The following is a 9,818-nucleotide window of genomic DNA, read 5'->3' as shown; positions in this document are numbered from 1 at the left end:
GGTACCCTTTCCTACTGCTATGCTTCTTTATCTTAGGGTACATAAGGATACAAGTCAAAATAATAAAGAAACACTTGCTTATAGTCTATATGTCATTAAATCTAGAACATTAAAAGTATAAGACATGTACTTGTATTTCTATCTCTTATTTGAGGGAAATATCAAACTGAAAAAAAAAATGTTCTAAGTCCAGTTGATGTACCTGATGAAGAAATACATTGAGATTTTTTTTCAGTGATAAAATCTGCATCTTTGAATTTTGTCAATGTAGCTAAAAACTTGATGTAAATACCTCCCTTTTCTTCTTAGATTACTGAATATTATTTATTCAGTGTGAAATCTTCATAGTATATGTTCTACATGTTAACAATAAATATACATTAAATCTTGGTTAAGAAAGAAAAGGTAAAACAAAGAAAAAAGAAAGGAAGGAAGGAAGGAAGAAAGGAAGGAAGAAAAGAAGGAAGGAAAAGAAAAGAAAAAAGAGAAGAAGTTAGTTAGTTACTGGCTCTGTGGAAACAATACAAGCACATGACACTTTCTTCATTGAGGACTTCCCATATCTCAAGGACCAGAAGTCACTCTAGGACCCTTACTTCAGCCCATTAACTTACTTGACAAGTCCTATGACTTTAGTCTTCTTCCTTTATGGTACCTCTGAAAAACACAGTACATGGGAGGAAGCTAAATATCAAGCAAAGGAGATTCCATCTGTGTGCTAATGTGTATAAGCCAAGGGCACGTCTGCCCAGATAAAGAACATACCAAAGGGAATTATACCCTAGTAGGGACCCAGGCATGGACATTATTAGTAAACTTTATTACAAAGGAGTGAACAGTTGAAATAAGAGACCTCTTCACAACAACAAAATCAAAGATGTCGCTGAAGGAAGAAAACTCTGCCTTCTTTCTCAACAGACTAACAGAGGCCTTCAGCAAATTAAACAACAGATGCTCAAAATTCCCTAAAGGTCACACATGCCTCAGCCTTCAAAGGATTCCTCAGAACCTGTGGGTGCAGTATCCGACCCCACGGAGACAGCTGTTGAGAATTGCCTTTCCAGTGTTCAATAACCAGAATCAGGAAGAAGATTGGAAGGAATAGAGGAGAGAAGGGGCCCAAATAATTGTCCTTGACCCTGCATGTGCTACTGGCCAGACAAAAAGACTCACTTCCCTCCTAATAAGACACAGAAATAACAAGGGCAAACTTAGACCTGCTTTAGGTGCTATGCACAGGATAGTGCCATATGAATGACCATACGTCCCTCATAGTCATTTCCACTATGTCAGGACTCACAAGCCTGGCAAAAGGCAGTGAATTAAACTATTACTCAGAATAGGAAAGGGCTAAATCCTTCACCAAAGCCAACTTTCAGAACTGAGGGTTCCAGGGAAACAGGCTGACTCAGGATGCTCATATCTTAAACTACGGTGAAGTATCCCAGGTTACCATAAACAGAAAAGTATAATAGTAACAATAATAATATGTTTGTTATTATAAACTTTCCTGGAATGTTTTCTTCTTGAGTCAGTAGGGCCAAGGAAAAAACCCAAAAACAATAATTGTTCTCAAAGTTTCCTTTATAATTAAAGATCATGTTTGGAACCATACATTCAGAGGTTACCTGTAGGAACCTTTCTCAATTCTGTTGAAAAGAGAATTATTGAGATATCTGGAGGTAAACTTGCAATCATCAATATATCTGGAGTCATGAGAGACTAATATCTAAAGTATCCCAGAAAATTCAAAGCAGACTCAACAGTGTGGAGTGTTTGCATTCCCAGGAAAGCTAAACCTCCTTGCCCAATAGAATGCCACCTAACAGCTGTATAAAGTGTCTCTTTTAAAATGAGTCTAAGTAATAGATAAGATTAGAAAACAGGCTCCAGCATTTGGTGAAGCCCAAAATAACACTTCTCACAAAAAACCACAGATGCTACCTACTGGTGGAAAGATGAGAGAAAAATCATATCACATAACTCCTCTCAGAGCGGTATCTCTTACAGTAGAAAAACAAATAACAACTGAACACCCACCATGAAGAATATGGAAGACTTCAGAGAGCCCTTACCCTAAATGGTATGTTTGTACCATACAATACTCCTGAACACCCAGGGGTAGACGTGAAAGAGAAAGAGGAAAGATTGCCAAAGTCAGAAGTAGTTGGTAACTTGAAGAAACAATATTTTCTGAAGGCAACAGGTAAGATGCTCATATAATTTCAAAGCAATTGCGAAAACACAAAAGACCTAAACAAGTCAAGCCAAAAGTAAAAAAAAAAAAAAAAAAAAAAAAACTACTACACTGCATGAGCCCGAGAGTAATCCACAACACAATGAATTTGAAAAAAAAAAAGAGAAATGGAATGAAGTCAGGTGAGTAGGGAGAGGAGAAAACTTGGAGTGTTAGGGAAGGGGTTGATGTGATCAAAACATAGTGTATGAGTATCACCAAAAGTTGATAACAAAACAAAATTAAAAAACTAAGTCTATTACTTTTCCAACGTTTTAGCAGGTAGAGGCACTTACTGCTAAGCCTGAGAATCTGAGTTTAATCCCTGGAACCCAAATGGTGAGAAAAGAGAAATGACTCAAAACTTATCTTCTCATTTCCACACATGCACCACACCAGATGCACACCCACATACATGCACAATCATACAATCAAAGGCAACTTCACACATGCAACACGCGATATGTGCACCCACTTACATATGTAATTCCACAGTCAAAGGCAATGAATATTTTTAGAAAAAGGACTCATAATTAGGAAGTCACTTGTCATTGAATTCTTTCTTAAGTATGGCCTACTGGTCCATAATGAGTATCCTTGCAACACTAAAAAGTCATGCCAATAAACTCAGCAAATGAAAGAGAGCCACAAGGTGCTGGACTTGAATTTGTCAATAACCTCGTGATCCTTCTACATCCTCTAATGGCTAATACTTGGACTCTTCCTTCCCAGGACCTTGAGTTTACTAAATGGTATACAGTGTTGATCTCAATATGTTCTTTTCTAACTCCTTTGTGCCATGATCTTCACACTTGTTGAATGTAGACTAGGTCCTTAATTCCTGGACTTCACAAGCAGCACACTTGGGCATTCCTTATTCAAAGCCTCAGGAACAGCACTCACTTTTGGTTTAGCACTAGTAAAAGATCTTTGGGAATTAACTTCAGGGAAAGACATTCTACAATATATAGAAAATATGTTGACATGTAATCCTATCATGGAAAGTACAGATCACAATATTGTCACAATCTTGAACTCTCTAGCCTTCAAAGATGTTGAGTCCTCCAGACAAAGACCACGTAATCCAGAAGTGTTAGTAAAATATCTTGACTCCTGTAGCTGATCTAAAAAGGGGGGACAGCCTTGATCAATTGTATGGATGGCTGAATCATGTCACAACAGACACTCAGCTCAGAGTAGGCTCAATCATCCTATGTGACTATCTCATGTCGCAGGCCCTGAAACACTAATGGGATGATGGTCAATTAAAACAATCTTTAGGAAAATGAATCAGAGTCTCAAGAAAGGAACAATCCTCCAAAACCCTTTGATTTGTTTGTTTTAGAAAAGCAAGGGTTTGACTTTTGTGTATGAATTCATGAGTAGGAACAGAATGAAATTTTGGCATATTTTTCATAGAAATCGCAGGCTGCATCTTGAGGGTGGCCTCCTGTCTGGGAACCATGACAGCATATGCACGCCAACATTCACTGGAAAAATAATCAGTTCTCCAGATTCTCTTCTCCCCTCCTCTTTCTTTTGAAATGAAGCAGCCACTGTTTCCTAGGTGAAACGGAGTAGATGGTTCCAGTAATATCTCTGATTTACAGTCTTGCTCTAAGAGCAAACCTTTACCGTGAACACTCATCCCTTAGAGGACCCTTAACCTATATGGAGGAATTGGCCCTAGCTGTGAACTTATACCCACGCTTCAGGTATACTTTTCACAAGAAAAATATTAAAAGACAGGCGAAGAAAAGTCCAAGATGTAATTACCCAATGCCACATTTTCCTTCAGGTCATCGATTTGATCAAGGGCAATATAAATTTAGTTAGGAGAAAAAGAGAGTGGAAGTTTATCCCATTGCTGAGAGACTAACCATCCATAAGGATGCTCCCTGGGACTCCCACGCTGTGTATTGTTAACCTAACTGTTCCCTTAGTAACCATCATTATCCAGTAGTACCAGAAAGAAAAGCTTCTGTCCATCTGTTTCAGGATAATTGCTGTTTCTGTCATAAAATCACAGCAAAAGCTACTCAAGCCAGTTTCACACAATTAAATCTTACTTAAATCACCTATAGAATGGCTCCAGTTCCTCCACAAATACACTCTTTCATCCAGTATGCGTTGATCATAAACTGCTTTGTATCTGCACATTCTCTTAGGGACACTCTAAAACATGAGACTTCTCCATGTCACCTCAGAACTGTTTCAGAGAAATCTCTTATGAGTATAATTATCCAGGGGCTGAAATACTGCTGTAAACCTATAGGACCCTGTAGACTTCTCCTTATGTGGAAGACAGTATTATCTGTACTGCCCCAGAGATCAACAAGTCAGTATAGTATTGTGTCTACCTCCTAAATCTTCTAAGTAGGCCAGAGAGAATTTCTAAGTTTCTGGTTATATTACTAATGTGACGTATTGTAGCAGACTTTCTTTAGGGCCACCAAGAAACTCTCAAATCATGACATGGAGAATTATTAGTTAGAAATGCTTGACCATAGCTTTTACTCATTTCTGGCTAGCTCTTACAACTTATTTTACCCTATTTCTCTCTCTCTCTCTCTCTCTCTCTCTCTCTCTCTCTCTCTCTCTCTCTCTCCTTTTTGGTTTTTGGAGACAGGGTTTCTCTGTTGCTTGGTGCCTGTCCCGGAACTAGCTCTTGTAGACCAGGCTGCCCTTGAACTCCCAGAGATCCACCTGCCTCTGCCTTTCGAGTGCTGGGATTAAAGGCATGAACCACCACTGCCCGGCTTCTTCATCTATGTTTTATCTCGGAGCTGTTTACCTTTCTTTCTGTATGTCTTAATTTCCTGCTATCTGCATATCTGGCTGGCAGCTGCCTGGCTTCTATCCCAGAACTGTCCCTCTCTTTCGCCTTCAGTATTTTTTTCTCCTTCATCTCAAGACTAGATTTCTCCTTCAATGTATTCTCTCTGCCCACCAGCCCCACCTGTGTCTCTCTACCTAGCTCTTGACCTTCAGCTCTGTATTAGACCATTCAGGTGCCTTAGGCAGGCAAGGTGAAACAAACTTAACACATCTTTACATAATTAAACAAATGCAACATGAACAAAGGAAAACATTCTATATGTTAAAAATGGTAGCATAAACAAATGTAAGATACCTTTACATATTTAGAGTAATATTCTGCAGCATAAACAGATGTAACACATCTTTGCCTAGTAATTGTAATATTCCATCATCCTGTCCAAAAGAGAAAGAGATGGCCCCAGTACATCCAAACATTCTTAAGTCATGGACTACACACCAAGCTTCCAGTATTGGAATAATCATGAATGAACTTCAAGCTTTAATCTACATATGGAAACTTCGAATTTAAAACTGTCAAACAGAAACTTTGTCCTTACAACAGACATCAGAGAGGGGCACTCTAGTTGTGATTGGACGCAGGAAGCCTTGTACAAATGATGCTGCAGATCCCTTGCTCTTAGATAGGGTGTTGTAACAAGGACCCAGACCTTAGCACAACTGACTTATGTAGTGATAAGAGCAGCAGGGCTGCATCCCCAGCACCCTGGCTGCCTGGCTAGCTTATGCCCGAAATAACAACACACAAACTGTATTCATTTAAACACTGCTTGGCCCATTAACTCTAGCCCTTACAGGCTAATTCTCATATGCCGATCAACCCATCTCTAATAATCCGTGTGGCATCAGTCTTACCAAGAAAGATTCTAGCCTACGTCCATCCTGGGTCGGAGCTTCATCACATGTGCATCAGAGAGCAGAGCTCTCAGGTCTGCCAGGGAGAGGGGAGCATGGCGTCTCTGTCTGAGGCATCTTACCTCACTTCCTCTTCCTCCCAGCATTCTGTTCTGTTTACTACACCCACCTATGTTCTAAGCTATGAGCCCAAGCAGTTTGTTTATTACTTAACCAATGAAATCAACAGATTGATATATGACACTCCCACATCAGACTTAATGTGGCAGGACTCTTCAGACTGTAACACTCAGCACATACACAGCACCACCTAGCAGGACTAAAATGAAGACCTAATCCTTCCTAGTCCATGGATCTGCAAAAGCCACTAAATGTAGTCATGTTGCTTTTTGGCTTCTGTAGTTCTCTGCTTTAGGCTAACTGCTCTTCTTCACTGAAGTATGCCAACTCAGAACTAGAGTTTCATGCTTAAAAGCTCACCCTGAAAAAGGTTCAGGGCTACACCGGGAGCAGGAATACCCAGTGTAGTCGTCTGCCTGCTAATGAAGAAGTTGGATTCAATGCATGTGCCAGGAGTCTTCATTGATGGATGCCCAACAATTTTGGAGTCTCCTGCTTCAGGTGACCTGTTCCCTCCATACATGCATCATAGTTCTGAGTCCGGGACATGGAAGCATCACAAAATAGAGAGGGAGAATAATACAGTTTAAGATTAAATAGTCTTGATGTATATGGTCAGTTTTCTTGCAAGGTCAAAACACAAAAGTTCAACTTCTGAGGCAAGAGTTATTTCCAGAAAATATCATTCCCACAGAAACTATTCAAAAATCAGCACTGTGCTTCAAAGTTTGCCATATGTATTTGTCAAAAGCATGTGTTTGGGTTCCTTATTATCGAAAGAAGCAATGAACATTGATTGTAAAAGATTTATTTTTATTCATATTTAAGGATATATGTGTGTATAACATGTCTATGCAGGTATCCACAGCAGACAGAAGATAGTGTGAGATCCCCTTGAAGACAGATGTTAAAAGATAGCTGACATGGGTGCTGGAAACTAAACTTGGGTTCTCTCCCAACTCACCAAACTTCCCTAACCACTGTGCAATTCTTCCAACCCCCAAAAGATTTTCTTGAAAAGGAGTAGACTTTAAGATTTTATTAAGAACAAAAATTGGGTATTGATGGTTTTACAGTTTACAAAATGTAAAATTAAGATTTAAGAATTTAAGTGCCATTAAGTTGTTCATCATATGAAGTAAAACCTTGAGATCTGAGGACTTGAGAAATGAAAAGAACAATGACAGTCTAGTCTTGCCTGTATGTCCTACACAGAGATTCACTCAATCTTCTAGGGCTATGGGAACCTGATGACAAAATCACCAATCCACGATAGACTTCAGAGCAAAACTGTGATCATAATAAGATCCCCAGGGATACATAGCTCCATTAAAACTCAACATTTACCATAATGTGCCACATCAATAGAACCACGGCTATATCTGCAAGAAAAAATAAAAGAGGTCAAAAAATGTAGGAAGAAATTATAGAAAGATTACTTCAAACTTTTAGAGAATTGTGAAATGAAATTTCAAAGGAAAAAAGGAATTGGAAACATTAATTTCTCCTTTTATGAGCAACTGAACTCTGACTGCTCCCTCATCTGCACACATCCTGCTGTGGGTGTACTGGACCATTTCTACTGCCTCAGCTCTGCCTTAGTCGTGGAACTTGCCCAGATGAGGGATTGTTAGTAGGCCTTGAGAAAGACATGGTAATTAGAGGATTGTGAAGTGGAAAAGCCATTGAGACCATATGAAATAAATTAACAGAAGAACTAGTTATACATGAGACACAGCTATCTGATCACAGAGCACAAAGGACAGGGATATTAGACCGAGGGATCCGAGAGCATCCTGTGGTGTAGATTCTTCCATGGAGTTCAGGGGATAAGAGACTCCCAGGGAGTCTCTTTCTAGCTTGATAGATTGCAGATTGTAACAGAGATCTATTGAGCATCAGCTTTGGAATTATTTCATAATGTTTGTATATCTGAAATTAGGAATTCCTAATAATTAGGTTAATGGATTTGTTTGTTTGCACAATGATCAACACAATTTTATTCTTAAGACATATGCAAAAGCCACTTTCAGAATTCACAATATTAAAGCGAGGTACACATGTTTCTATGCCTTTCATTAGACATTGGTTTGGTAGGGTCATTTTTTTCTGTGTATTATGAGCATGGAATATCAATCACACAAATCTAAGATTTTGCTACTAAGTCTCCATTACTTAGGAATAACTTATATAGAGAATGGTATTCTTACTTGAATGCCAAACAGTAAACGCACATGTTGGCATAAGTCCAGCCAGTGGATCCACAGACTGGGTAATATTGTCCGTCACACTTTTCTACAGGTCTATACTTAGTACACTGTATCTATAACACACAAAGATAACAAACGTATTGGAGCATAGGCTGTTGAATAAACTGTTTTTACTCTTAGTATGTAAGAGTAAGAACACACGCAAAAAGGTTTATATATCATCTACACATACATATAAAGGACATATAAAATATATGAAACATGAGAAAATAATTATTACAATATACATTTATAGTTTTATGCCACTACTAATTAGAACACAACACAGCTGGTGTAACATGATATTGTAAGGCAGCCAACGCATATTGTAATATCTGTGTTTCCCCACCAGACATTTCCATCATTCCCAGTCCTCAAATTTAACTTTTATTGATTATTTTCTCATTCCTCTGTAATTTCTTTGCAATTCAATGCACATCTTTACTGCATATTTACATGGCAATACATCTCATTAATGCTCATGGTCATAAACACACATGTTCAGTTTTAGATACTTCGGGAATTCATTCAAAGAAAGCAATGCTATATATGTTACATACATGTGACTTACTTTTCATACATTCTTGTGACATATATTTCACAGATAAATTGATATTTAGAAGGACAATATATTTATTTTCAAATTTAACATTTATTTTCAGAATAACATTCTACTATGTGAGTATGTGAAAGGCACTCTTTTTAATGTTACCTTAAGCACTGAACTGTCCCCCACTGGGCTGTAAAGATATTGAATTCGTATCTGATTTTCAATGGCTGGCTTTGGGATTAAGATACTCACTGTTGAATCTTGAATCAATAATAAGTCATTCTGAGCACTAGGAGTCCAGTTGAAAAGGAGGAGGACGGATTATATGAGCAAGTTGGGTCAAGATCAAGGCAGGGAAACCCAAGGAGACAGCTGACCTGGACTTGTAGAAGTTCATGGACTCTGGATCAACAGCGAGGGAGTCAGCATGGGACCAACCTAGTCCCTCTGCATGTGAGTAACAGTTGTGTAGCTTGTTCTTTCCTGGGGGCCCTACAGTGGGACCATGAGCCTGATGTTGGCTCTTTTGAAACCTGGTCCCTAGAGTGGAATGTGTTGCCCAGCCTTGATGGGAGAGGGAAGAGGTTGGTCCTGCCTTGACCTGATAAGCCTGCTTTGCTGACTCCCATGGGAGGCTTTACCCCTTTTGAAAGGAGAATGAGGAGGAGTGGTTGTGGGGAGGGGTGGAAAGGAGGTGGGGCAGGCAAGCAGAGAAAAAAGGGGAGGAGAAACTGTGGTTGGTAGACAAAATAAATTTTAAAAAAGATACTCTTTCCACATCTTGTATCAATAATAAATTGTCTTGAAGTTCAGGGTGGATGTTTTGAACTTACTGTAAAAAAATATATTATCTTTTAACTTTTGAAGAGTATATTTTCTTTGGTAAATTTTACATTAAATTACTCAGTTTATAAAAACAAAAATTTTAATTTTTAAATTTCCACATGAAATGATAGTAACTTACTTCTCT

Source organism: Microtus pennsylvanicus, chromosome 4, assembly GCF_037038515.1.
Source record: "Microtus pennsylvanicus isolate mMicPen1 chromosome 4, mMicPen1.hap1, whole genome shotgun sequence".
Classification (NCBI taxonomy): Eukaryota; Metazoa; Chordata; class Mammalia; order Rodentia; family Cricetidae; genus Microtus; species Microtus pennsylvanicus.
This window is presented reverse-complemented; position numbering follows the sequence as displayed.